Here is an 11,178-nt window from a genome sequence, read left to right on the forward strand (position 1 = left end):
GTCTTGTAAGACTGTAGTGTGTCTTGTAAGACTGTAGTGTGTCTTGTAAGACTGTAGTGTGTCTTGTAAGACTGTAGTGTGTCTTGTAAGTCTGTAGTGTGTCTTGTAAGACTGTAGTGTGTCTTGTAAGACTGTAGTGTGTCTTGTAAGACTGTAGTGTGTCTTGCAAGACTGTAGTGTGTCTTGTAAGACTTTGTAAGACTCTAGTGTGTCTTGTAAGACTGTAGTGTGTCTTGTAAGACTGTAGTGTGTCTTGTAAGACTGTAGTGTGTCTTGTAAGACTGTAGTGTGTCTTGTAAGACTGTAGTGTGTCTTGTAAGACTGTAGTGTGTCTTGTAAGACGGTAGTGTGTCTTGTAAGACTGTAGTGTGTCTTGTAAGACTGTAGTGTGTCTTGTAAGACTGTAGTGTGTCTTGTAAGACTGTAGTGTGTCTTGTAAGACTGTAGTGTGTCTTGTAAGACTGTAATGTGTCTTGTAAGACTGTAGTGTGTCTTGTAAGACTGTAGTGTGTCTTGTAAGACTGTAGTGTGTCTTGTAAGACTGTAGTGTGTCTTGTAAGACTGTAGTGTGTCTTGTAAGACTGTAGTGTGTCTTGTAAGACTGTAGTGTGTCTTGTAAGACTGTAGTGTGTCTTGTAAGACTGTAGTGTGTCTTGTAAGACTGTAGTGTGTCTTGTAAGACTGTAGTGTGTCTTGTAAGACTGTAGTGTGTCTTGTAAGACTGTAGTGTGTCTTGTAAGACTGTAGTGTGTCTTGTAAGACTGTAGTGTGTCTTGTAAGACTGTAGTGTGTCTTGTAAGACTGTAGTGTGTCTTGTAGGACTGTAGTGTGTCTTAAGACTGTAGTGTGTCTTGTAAGACTGTAGTGTGTCTTGTAAGACTGTAGTGTGTCTTGTAAGACTGTAGTGTGTCTTGTAATACTGTAGTGTGACTTGTAAGACTGTAGTGTGTCTTGTAAGACTGTAGTGTGTCTTGTAAGACTGTAGTGTGTCTTGTAAGACTGTAGTGTGTCTTGTAAGACTGTAGTGTGTCTTGTAAGACTGTAGTGTGTCTTGTAAGACTGTAGTGTGTCTTGTAAGACTGTAGTGTGTCTTGTAAGACTGTAGTGTGTCTTGTAAGACTGTAGTGTGTCTTGTAAGACTGTAGTGTGTCTTGTAAGACTGTAGTGTGTCTTGTAAGACTGTAGTGTGTCTTGTAAGACTGTAGTGTGTCTTGTAAGACTGTAGTGTGTCTTGTAAGACTGTAGTGTGTCTTGTAAGACTGTAGTGTGTCTTGTAAGACTGTAGTGTGTCTTGTAAGACTGTAGTGTGTCTTGTAAGACTGTAGTGTGTCTTGTAAGACTGTAGTGTGTCTTGTAAGACTGTAGTGTGTCTTGTAAGACTGTAGTGTGTCTTGTAAGACTGTAGTGTGTCTTGTAAGACTGTAGTGTGTCTTGTAAGACTGTAGTGTGTCTTGTAAGACTGTAGTGTGTCTTGTAAGACTGTAGTGTGTCTTGTAAGACTGTAGTGTGTCTTGTAAGACTGTAGTGTGTCTTGTAAGACTGTAGTGTGTCTTGTAAGACTGTAGTGTGTCTTGTAAGACTGTAGTGTGTCTTGTAAGACTGTAGTGTGTCTTGTAAGACTGTAGTGTGTCTTGTAAGACTGTAGTGTGTCTTGTAAGACTGTAGTGTGTCTTGTAAGACTGTAGTGTGTCTTGTAAGACTGTAGTGTGTCTTGTAAGACTGTAGTGTGTCTTGTAAGACTGTAGTGTGTCTTGTAAGACTGTAGTGTGTCTTGTAAGACTGTAGTGTGTCTTGTAAGACTGTAGTGTGTCTTGTAAGACTGTAGTGTGTCTTGTAAGACTGTAGTGTGTCTTGTAAGACTGTAGTGTGTCTTGTAAGACTGTAGTGTGTCTTGTAAGACTGTAGTGTGTCTTGTAAGACTGTAGTGTGTCTTGTAAGACTGTAGTGTGTCTTGTAAGACTGTAGTGTGTCTTGTAAGACTGTAGTGTGTCTTGTAAGACTGTAGTGTGTCTTGTAAGACTGTAGTGTGTCTTGTAAGACTGTAGTGTGTCTTGTAAGACTGTAGTGTGTCTTGTAAGACTGTAGTGTGTCTTGTAAGACTGTAGTGTGTCTTGTAAGACTGTAGTGTGTCTTGTAAGACTGTAGTGTGTCTTGTAAGACTGTAGTGTGTCTTGTAAGACTGTAGTGTGTCTTGTAAGACTGTAGTGTGTCTTGTAAGACTGTAGTGTGTCTTGTAAGACTGTAGTGTGTCTTGTAAGACTGTAGTGTGTCTTGTAAGACTGTAGTGTGTCTTGTAAGACTGTAGTGTGTCTTGTAAGACTGTAGTGTGTCTTGTAAGACTGTAGTGTGTCTTGTAAGACTGTAGTGTGTCTTGTAAGACTGTAGTGTGTCTTGTAAGACTGTAGTGTGTCTTGTAAGACTGTAGTGTGTCTTGTAAGACTGTAGTGTGTCTTGTAAGACTGTAGTGTGTCTTGTAAGACTGTAGTGTGTCTTGTAAGACTGTAGTGTGTCTTGTAAGACTGTAGTGTGTCTTGTAAGACTGTAGTGTGTCTTGTAAGACTGTAGTGTGTCTTGTAAGACTGTAGTGTGTCTTGTAAGACTGTAGTGTGTCTTGTAAGACTGTAGTGTGTCTTGTAAGACTGTAGTGTGTCTTGTAAGACTGTAGTGTGTCTTGTAAGACTGTAGTGTGTCTTGTAAGACTGTACTTGTAAGACTGTAGTGTGTCTTGTAAGACTGTAGTGTGTCTTGTAAGACTGTAGTGTGTCTTGTAAGACTGTAGTGTGTCTTGTAAGACTGTAGTGTGTCTTGTAAGACTGTAGTGTGTCTTGTAAGACTGTAGTGTGTCTTGTAAGACTGTAGTGTGTCTTGTAAGACTGTAGTGTGTCTTGTAAGACTGTAGTGTGTCTTGTAATACTGTAGTGTGTCTTGTAAGACTGTAGTGTGTCTTGTAAGACTGTAGTGTGTCTTGTAAGACTGTAGTGTGTCGTGTAAGACTGGTGTGTGTCTTGTAAGACTGTAGTGTGTCTTGCAAGACTGTAGTGTGTCTTGTAAGACTGTAGTGTGTCTTGTAAGACTGAAGTGTGTCTTGTAAGACTGTAGTGTGTCTTGTAAGACTGTAGTGTGTCTTGTAAGACTGTAGTGTGTCTTGTAAGACTGTAGTGTGTCTTGTAAGACTGTAGTGTGTCTTGTAAGACTGTAGTGTGTCTTGTAAGACTGTAGTGTGTCTTGTAAGACTGTAGTGTGTCTTGTAAGACTGTAGTGTGTCTTGTAAGACTGTAGTGTGTCTTGTAAGACTGTAGTGTGTCTTGTAAGACTGTAGTGTGTCTTGTAAGACTGTAGTGTGTCTTGTAAGACTGTAGTGTGTCTTGTAAGACTGTAGTGTGTCTTGTAAGACTGTAGTGTGTCTTGTAAGACTGTAGTGTGTCTTGTAAGACTGTAGTGTGTCTTGTAAGACTGTAGTGTGTCTTGTAAGACTGTAGTGTGTCTTGTAAGACTGTAGTGTGTCTTGTAAGACTGTAGTGTGTCTTGTAAGACTGTAGTGTGTCTTGTAAGACTGTAGTGTGTCTTGTAAGACTGTAGTGTGTCTTGTAAGACTGTAGTGTGTCTTGTAAGACTGTAGTGTGTCTTGTAAGACTGTAGTGTGTCTTGTAAGACTGTAGTGTGTCTTGTAAGACTGTAGTGTGTCTTGTAAGACTGTAGTGTGTCTTGTAAGACTGTAGTGTGTCTTGTAAGACTGTAGTGTGTCTTGTAAGACTGTAGTGTGTCTTGTAAGACTGTAGTGTGTCTTGTAAGACTGTAGTGTGTCTTGTAAGACTGTAGTGTGTCTTGTAAGACTGTAGTGTGTCTTGTAAGACTGTAGTGTGTCTTGTAAGACTGTAGTGTGTCTTGTAAGACTGTAGTGTGTCTTGTAAGACTGTAGTGTGTCTTGTAAGACTGTAGTGTGTCTTGTAAGACTGTAGTGTGTCTTGTAAGACTGTAGTGTGTCTTGTAAGACTGTAGTGTGTCTTGTAAGACTGTAGTGTGTCTTGTAAGACTGTAGTGTGTCTTGTAAGACTGTAGTGTGTCTTGTAAGACTGTAGTGTGTCTTGTAAGACTGTAGTGTGTCTTGTAAGACTGTAGTGTGTCTTGTAAGACTGTAGTGTGTCTTGTAAGACTGTAGTGTGTCTTGTAAGACTGTAGTGTGTCTTGTAAGACTGTAGTGTGTCTTGTAAGACTGTAGTGTGTCTTGTAAGACTGTAGTGTGTCTTGTAAGACTGTAGTGTGTCTTGTAAGACTGTAGTGTGTCTTGTAAGACTGTAGTGTGTCTTGTAAGACTGTAGTGTGTCTTGTAAGACTGTAGTGTGTCTTGTAAGACTGTAGTGTGTCTTGTACTGTAGTGTGTCTTGTAAGTAGTGTGTCTTGTAAGACTGTAGTGTGTCTTTGTAAGACTGTAGTGTGTCTTGTAAGACTGTAGTGTGTCTTGTAAGACTGTAGTGTGTCTTGTAAGACTGTAGTGTGTCTTGTAAGACTGTAGTGTGTCTTGTAAGACTGTAGTGTGTCTTGTAAGACTGTAGTGTGTCTTGTAAGACTGTAGTGTGTCTTGTAAGACTGTAGTGTGTCTTGTAAGACTGTAGTGTGTCTTGTAAGACTGTAGTGTGTCTTGTAAGACTGTAGTGTGTCTTGTAAGACTGTAGTGTGTCTTGTAAGACTGTAGTGTGTCTTGTAAGACTGTAGTGTGTCTTGTAAGACTGTAGTGTGTCTTGTAAGACTGTAGTGTGTCTTGTAAGACTGTAGTGTGTCTTGTAAGACTGTAGTGTGTCTTGTAAGACTGTAGTGTGTCTTGTAAGACTGTAGTGTGTCTTGTAAGACTGTAGTGTGTCTTGTAAGACTGTAGTGTGTCTTGTAAGACTGTAGTGTGTCTTGTAAGACTGTAGTGTGTCTTGTAAGACTGTAGTGTGTCTTGTAAGACTGTAGTGTGTCTTGTAAGACTGTAGTGTGTCTTGTAAGACTGTAGTGTGTCTTGTAAGACTGTAGTGTGTCTTGTAAGACTGTAGTGTGTCTTGTAAGACTGTAGTGTGTCTTGTAAGACTGTAGTGTGTCTTGTAAGACTGTAGTGTGTCTTGTAAGACTGTAGTGTGTCTTGTAAGACTGTAGTGTGTCTTGTAAGACTGTAGTGTGTCTTGTAAGACTGTAGTGTGTCTTGTAAGAGTGTGTCTTGTAGTGTGTCTTGTAAGACTGTAGTGTGTCTTGTAAGACTGTAGTGTGTCTTGTAAGACTGTAGTGTGTCTTGTAAGACTGTAGTGTGTCTTGTAAGACTGTAGTGTGTCTTGTAAGACTGTAGTGTGTCTTGTAAGACTGTAGTGTGTCTTGTAAGACTGTAGTGTGTCTTGTAAGACTGTAGTGTGTCTTGTAAGACTGTAGTGTGTCTTGTAAGACTGTAGTGTGTCTTGTAAGACTGTAGTGTGTCTTGTAAGACTGTAGTGTGTCTTGTAAGACTGTAGTGTGTCTTGTAAGACTGTAGTGTGTCTTGTAAGACTGTAGTGTGTCTTGTAAGACTGTAGTGTGTCTTGTAAGACTGTAGTGTGTCTTGTAAGACTGTAGTGTGTCTTGTAAGACTGTAGTGTGTCTTGTAAGACTGTAGTGTGTCTTGTAAGACTGTAGTGTGTCTTGTAAGTAGTGTGTCTTGTAAGACTGTAGTGTGTCTTGTAAGACTGTAGTGTGTCTTGTAAGACTGTAGTGTGTCTTGTAAGACTGTAGTGTGTCTTGTAAGACTGTAGTGTGTCTTGTAAGACTGTAGTGTGTCTTGTAAGACTGTAGTGTGTCTTGTAAGACTGTAGTGTGTCTTGTAAGACTGTAGTGTGTCTTGTAAGACTGTAGTGTGTCTTGTAAGACTGTAGTGTGTCTTGTAAGACTGTAGTGTGTCTTGTAAGACTGTAGTGTGTCTTGTAAGACTGTAGTGTGTCTTGTAAGACTGTAGTGTGTCTTGTAAGACTGTAGTGTGTCTTGTAAGACTGTAGTGTGTCTTGTAAGACTGTAGTGTGTCTTGTAAGACTGTAGTGTGTCTTGTAAGACTGTAGTGTGTCTTGTAAGACTGTAGTGTGTCTTGTAAGACTGTAGTGTGTCTTGTAAGACTGTAGTGTGTCTTGTAAGACTGTAGTGTGTCTTGTAAGACTGTAGTGTGTCTTGTAAGACTGTAGTGTGTCTTGTAAGACTGTAGTGTGTCTTGTAAGACTGTAGTGTGTCTTGTAAGACTGTAGTGTGTCTTGTAAGACTGTAGTGTGTCTTGTAAGACTGTAGTGTGTCTTGTAAGACTGTAGTGTGTCTTGTAAGACTGCAGTGTGTCTTGTAAGACTGTAGTGTGTCTTGTAAGACTGTAGTGTGTCTTGTAAGACTGTAGTGTGTCTTGTAAGACTGTAGTGTGTCTTGTAAGACTGTAGTGTGTCTTGTAAGACTGTAGTGTGTCTTGAAAGACTACAGTGTGTCTTGTAAGACTGTAGTGTGTCTTGTAAGACTGTAGTGTGTCTTGTAAGACTGTAGTGTGTCTTGTAAGACTGTAGTGTGTCTTGTAAGACTGTAGTGTGTCTTGTAAGACTGTAGTGTGTCTTGTAAGACTGTAGTGTGTCTTGTAAGACTGTAGTGTGTCTTGTAAGACTGTAGTGTGTCTTGTAAGACTGTAGTGTGTCTTGTAAGACTGTAGTGTGTCTTGTAAGACTGTAGTGTGTCTTGTAAGACTGTAGTGTGTCTTTTAAGACTGTAGTGTGTCTTGTAAGACTGTAGTGTGTCTTGTAAGACTGTAGTGTGTCTTGTAAGACTGTAGTGTGTCTTGTAAGACTGTAGTGTGTCTTGTAAGACTGTAGTGTGTCTTGTAAGACTGTAGTGTGTCTTGTAAGACTGTAGTGTGTCTTGTAAGACTGTAGTGTGTCTTGTAAGACTGTAGTGTGTCTTGTAAGACGCTAGTGTGTCTTATAAGACTGTAGTGTGTCTTGTAAGACTGTAGTGTGTCTTGTAAGACTGTAGTGTGTCTTGTAAGACAGTAGTGTGTCTTGTAAGACTACAGTGTGTCTTGCAAGACTGTAGTGTGTCTTGTAAGACTAGTGTGTCTTGTAAGACTATAGTGTGTCTTGTAAGACTGTAGTGCGTCTTGTAAGACTGTAGTGTGTCTTGTAAGACTGTAGTGTGTCTTGTAAGACTGTAGTGTGTCTTGTAAGACTGTAGTGTGTCTTGTAAGACTGTAGTGTGTCTTGTAAGACTGTAGTGTGTCTTGTAAGACTGTAGTGTGTCTTGTAAGACTGTAGTGTGTCTTGTAAGACTGTAGTGTGTCTTGTAAGACTGTAGTGTGTCTTGTAAGACTGTAGTGTGTCTTGTAAGACTGTAGTGTGTCTTGTAAGACTGTAGTGTGTCTTGTAAGACTGTAGTGTGTCTTGTAAGACTGTAGTGTGTCTTGTAAGACTGTAGTGTGTCTTGTAAAACTGTAGTGTGTCTTGTAAGACTGTAGTGTGTCTTGTAAGACTGTAGTGTGTCTTGTAAGACTGTAGTGTGTCTTGTAAGACTGTAGTGTGTCTTGTAAGACTGTAGTGTGTCTTGTAAGACTGTAGTGTGTCTTGCAAGACTGTAGTGTGTCTTGTAAGACTACAGTGTGTCTTGTAAGACTGTAGTGTGTCTTGTAAGACTGTAGTGTGTCTTGTAAGACTGTAGTGTGTCTTGTAAGACTGTAGTGTGTCTTGTAAGACTGTAGTGTGTCTTGTAAGACTGTAGTGTGTCTTGTAAGACTGAAGTGTGTCTTGTAAGACTGTAGTGTGTCTTGTAAGACTGTAGTGTGTCTTGTAAGACTGTAGTGTGTCTTGTAAGACTGTAGTGTGTCTTGTAAGACTGTAGTGTGTCTTGTAAGACTGTAGTGTGTCTTGTAAGACTGTAGTGTGTCTTGTAAGACTGTAGTGTGTCTTGTAAGACTGTAGTGTGTCTTGTAAGACTGTAGTGTGTCTTGTAAGACTGTAGTGTGTCTTGTAAGACTGTAGTGTGTCTTGTAAGACTGTAGTGTGTCTTGTAAGACTGTAGTGTGTCTTGTAAGACTGTAGTGTGTCTTGTAAGACTGTAGTGTGTCTTGTAAGACTGTAGTGTGTCTTGTAAGACTGTAGTGTGTCTTGTAAGACTGTAGTGTGTCTTGTAAGACTGTAGTGTGTCTTGTAAGACTGTAGTGTGTCTTGTAAGACTGTAGTGTGTCTTGTAAGACTGTAGTGTGTCCTGTAAGATTGTAGTGTGTCTTGTAAGACTGTAGTATGTCTTGAAAGACTGTAGTGTGTCTTGTAAGACGGTAGTGTGTCTTGTAAGACTGTAGTGTGTCTCTTGTAAGACTGTAGTATATCTTGTAAGACTATAGTGTGTCTTGTAAGACTGTAGTGTGTCTTGTAAGACTGTAGTGTGTCTTGTAAGACTGTAGTGTGTCTTGTAAGACTGTAGTGTGTCTTGTAAGACTGTAGTGTGTCTTGTAAGACTGTAGTGTGTCTTGTAAGACTGTAGTGTGTCTTGTAAGACTGTAGTGTGTCTTGTAAGACTGTAGTGTGTCTTGTAAGACTGTAGTGTGTCTTGTAAGACTGTAGTGTGTCTTGTAAGACTGTAGTGTGTCTTGTAAGACTGTAGTGTGTCTTGTAAGACTGTAGTGTGTCTTGTAAGACTGTAGTGTGTCTTGTAAGACTGTAGTGTGTCTTGTAAGACTGTAGTGTGTCTTGTAAGACTGTAGTGTGTCTTGTAAGACTGTAGTGTGTCTTGTAAGACTGTAGTGTGTCTTGTAAGACTGTAGTGTGTCTTGTAAGACTGTAGTGTGTCTTGTAAGACTGTAGTGTGTCTTGTAAGACTGTAGTGTGTCTTGTAAGTAGTGTGTCTTGTAAGACTGTAGTGTGTCTTGTAAGACTGTAGTGTGTCTTGTAAGACTGTAGTGTGTCTTGTAAGACTGTAGTGTGTCTTGTAAGACTGTAGTGTGTCTTGTAAGACTGTAGTGTGTCTTGTAAGACTGTAGTGTGTCTTGTAAGACTGTAGTGTGTCTTGTAAGACTGTAGTGTGTCTTGTAAGACTGTAGTGTGTCTTGTAAGACTGTAGTGTGTCTTGTAAGACTGTAGTGTGTCTTGTAAGACTGTAGTGTGTCTTGTAAGACTGTAGTGTGTCTTGTAAGACTGTAGTGTGTCTTGTAAGACTGTAGTGTGTCTTGTAAGACTGTAGTGTGTCTTGTAAGACTGTAGTGTGTCTTGTAAGACTGTAGTGTGTCTTGTAAGACTGTAGTGTGTCTTGTAAGACTGTAGTGTGTCTTGTAAGACTGTAGTGTGTCTTGTAAGACTGTAGTGTGTCTTGTAAGACTGTAGTGTGTCTTGTAAGACTGTAGTGTGTCTTGTAAGACTGTAGTGTGTCTTGTAAGACTGTAGTGTGTCTTGTAAGACTGTAGTGTGTCTTGTAAGACTGTAGTGTGTCTTGTAAGACTGTAGTGTGTCTTGTAAGACTGTAGTGTGTAAGACTGTGTCTTAAGACTGTAGTGTGTCTTGTAAGACTGTAGTGTGTCTTGTAAGACTGTAGTGTGTCTTGTAAGACTGTAGTGTGTCTTGTAAGACTGTAGTGTGTCTTGTAAGACTGTAGTGTGTCTTGTAAGACTGTAGTGTGTCTTGTAAGACTGTAGTGTGTCTTGTAAGACTGTAGTGTGTCTTGTAAGACTGTAGTGTGTCTTGTAAGACTGTAGTGTGTCTTGTAAGACTGTAGTGTGTCTTGTAAGACTGTAGTGTGTCTTGTAAGACTGTAGTGTGTCTTGTAAGACTGTAGTGTGTCTTGTAAGACTGTAGTGTGTCTTGTAAGACTGTAGTGTGTCTTGTAAGACTGTAGTGTGTCTTGTAAGACTGTAGTGTGTCTTGTAAGACTGTAGTGTGTCTTGTAAGACTGTAGTGTGTCTTGTAAGACTGTAGTGTGTCTTGTAAGACTGTAGTGTGTCTTGTAAGACTGTAGTGTGTCTTGTAAGACTGTAGTGTGTCTTGTAAGACTGTAGTGTGTCTTGTAAGACTGTAGTGTGTCTTGTAAGACTGTAGTGTGTCTTGTAAGACTGTAGTGTGTCTTGTAAGACTGTAGTGTGTCTTGTAAGACTGTAGTGTGTCTTGTAAGACTGTAGTGTGTCTTGTAAGACTGTAGTGTGTCTTGTAAGACTGTAGTGTGTCTTGTAAGACTGTAGTGTGTCTTGTAAGACTGTAGTGTGTCTTGTAAGACTGTAGTGTGTCTTGTAAGACTGTAGTGTGTCTTGTAAGACTGTAGTGTGTCTTGTAAGACTGTAGTGTGTCTTGTAAGACTGTAGTGTGTCTTGTAAGACTGTAGTGTGTCTTGTAAGACTGTAGTGTGTCTTGTAAGACTGTAGTGTGTCTTGTAAGACTGTAGTGTGTCTTGTAAGACTGTAGTGTGTCTTGTAAGACTGTAGTGTGTCTTGTAAGACTGTAGTGTGTCTTGTAAGACTGTAGTGTGTCTTGTAAGACTGTAGTGTGTCTTGTAAGACTGTAGTGTGTCTTGTAAGACTGTAGTGTGTCTTGTAAGACTGTAGTGTGTCTTGTAAGACTGTAGTGTGTCTTGTAAGACTGTAGTGTGTCTTGTAAGACTGTAGTGTGTCTTGTAAGACTGTAGTGTGTCTTGTAAGACTGTAGTGTGTCTTGTAAGACTGTAGTGTGTCTTGTAAGACTGTAGTGTGTCTTGTAAGACTGTAGTGTGTCTTGTAAGACTGTAGTGTGTCTTGTAAGACTGTAGTGTGTCTTGTAAGACTGTAGTGTGTCTTGTAAGACTGTAGTGTGTCTTGTAAGACTGTAGTGTGTCTTGTAAGACTGTAGTGTGTCTTGTAAGACTGTAGTGTGTCTTGTAAGACTGTAGTGTGTCTTGTAAGACTGTAGTGTGTCTTGTAAGACTGTAGTGTGTCTTGTAAGACTGTAGTGTGTCTTGTAAGACTGTAGTGTGTCTTGTAAGACTGTAGTGTGTCTTGTAAGACTGTAGTGTGTCTTGTAAGACTGTAGTGTGTCTTGTAAGACTGTAGTGTGTCTTGTAAGACTGTAGTGTGTCTTGTAAGACTGTAGTGTGTCTTGTAAGACTGTAGTGTGTCTTGTAAGACTGTAGTGTGTCTTGTAAGACTGTAGTGTGTCTTGTAAGACTGTAGTGTGTCTTGTAAGACTGTAGTGTGTCTTGTAAGACTGT

Source organism: Cherax quadricarinatus, chromosome 72, assembly GCF_038502225.1.
Source record: "Cherax quadricarinatus isolate ZL_2023a chromosome 72, ASM3850222v1, whole genome shotgun sequence".
Lineage (NCBI taxonomy): Eukaryota > Metazoa > Arthropoda > Malacostraca > Decapoda > Parastacidae > Cherax > Cherax quadricarinatus.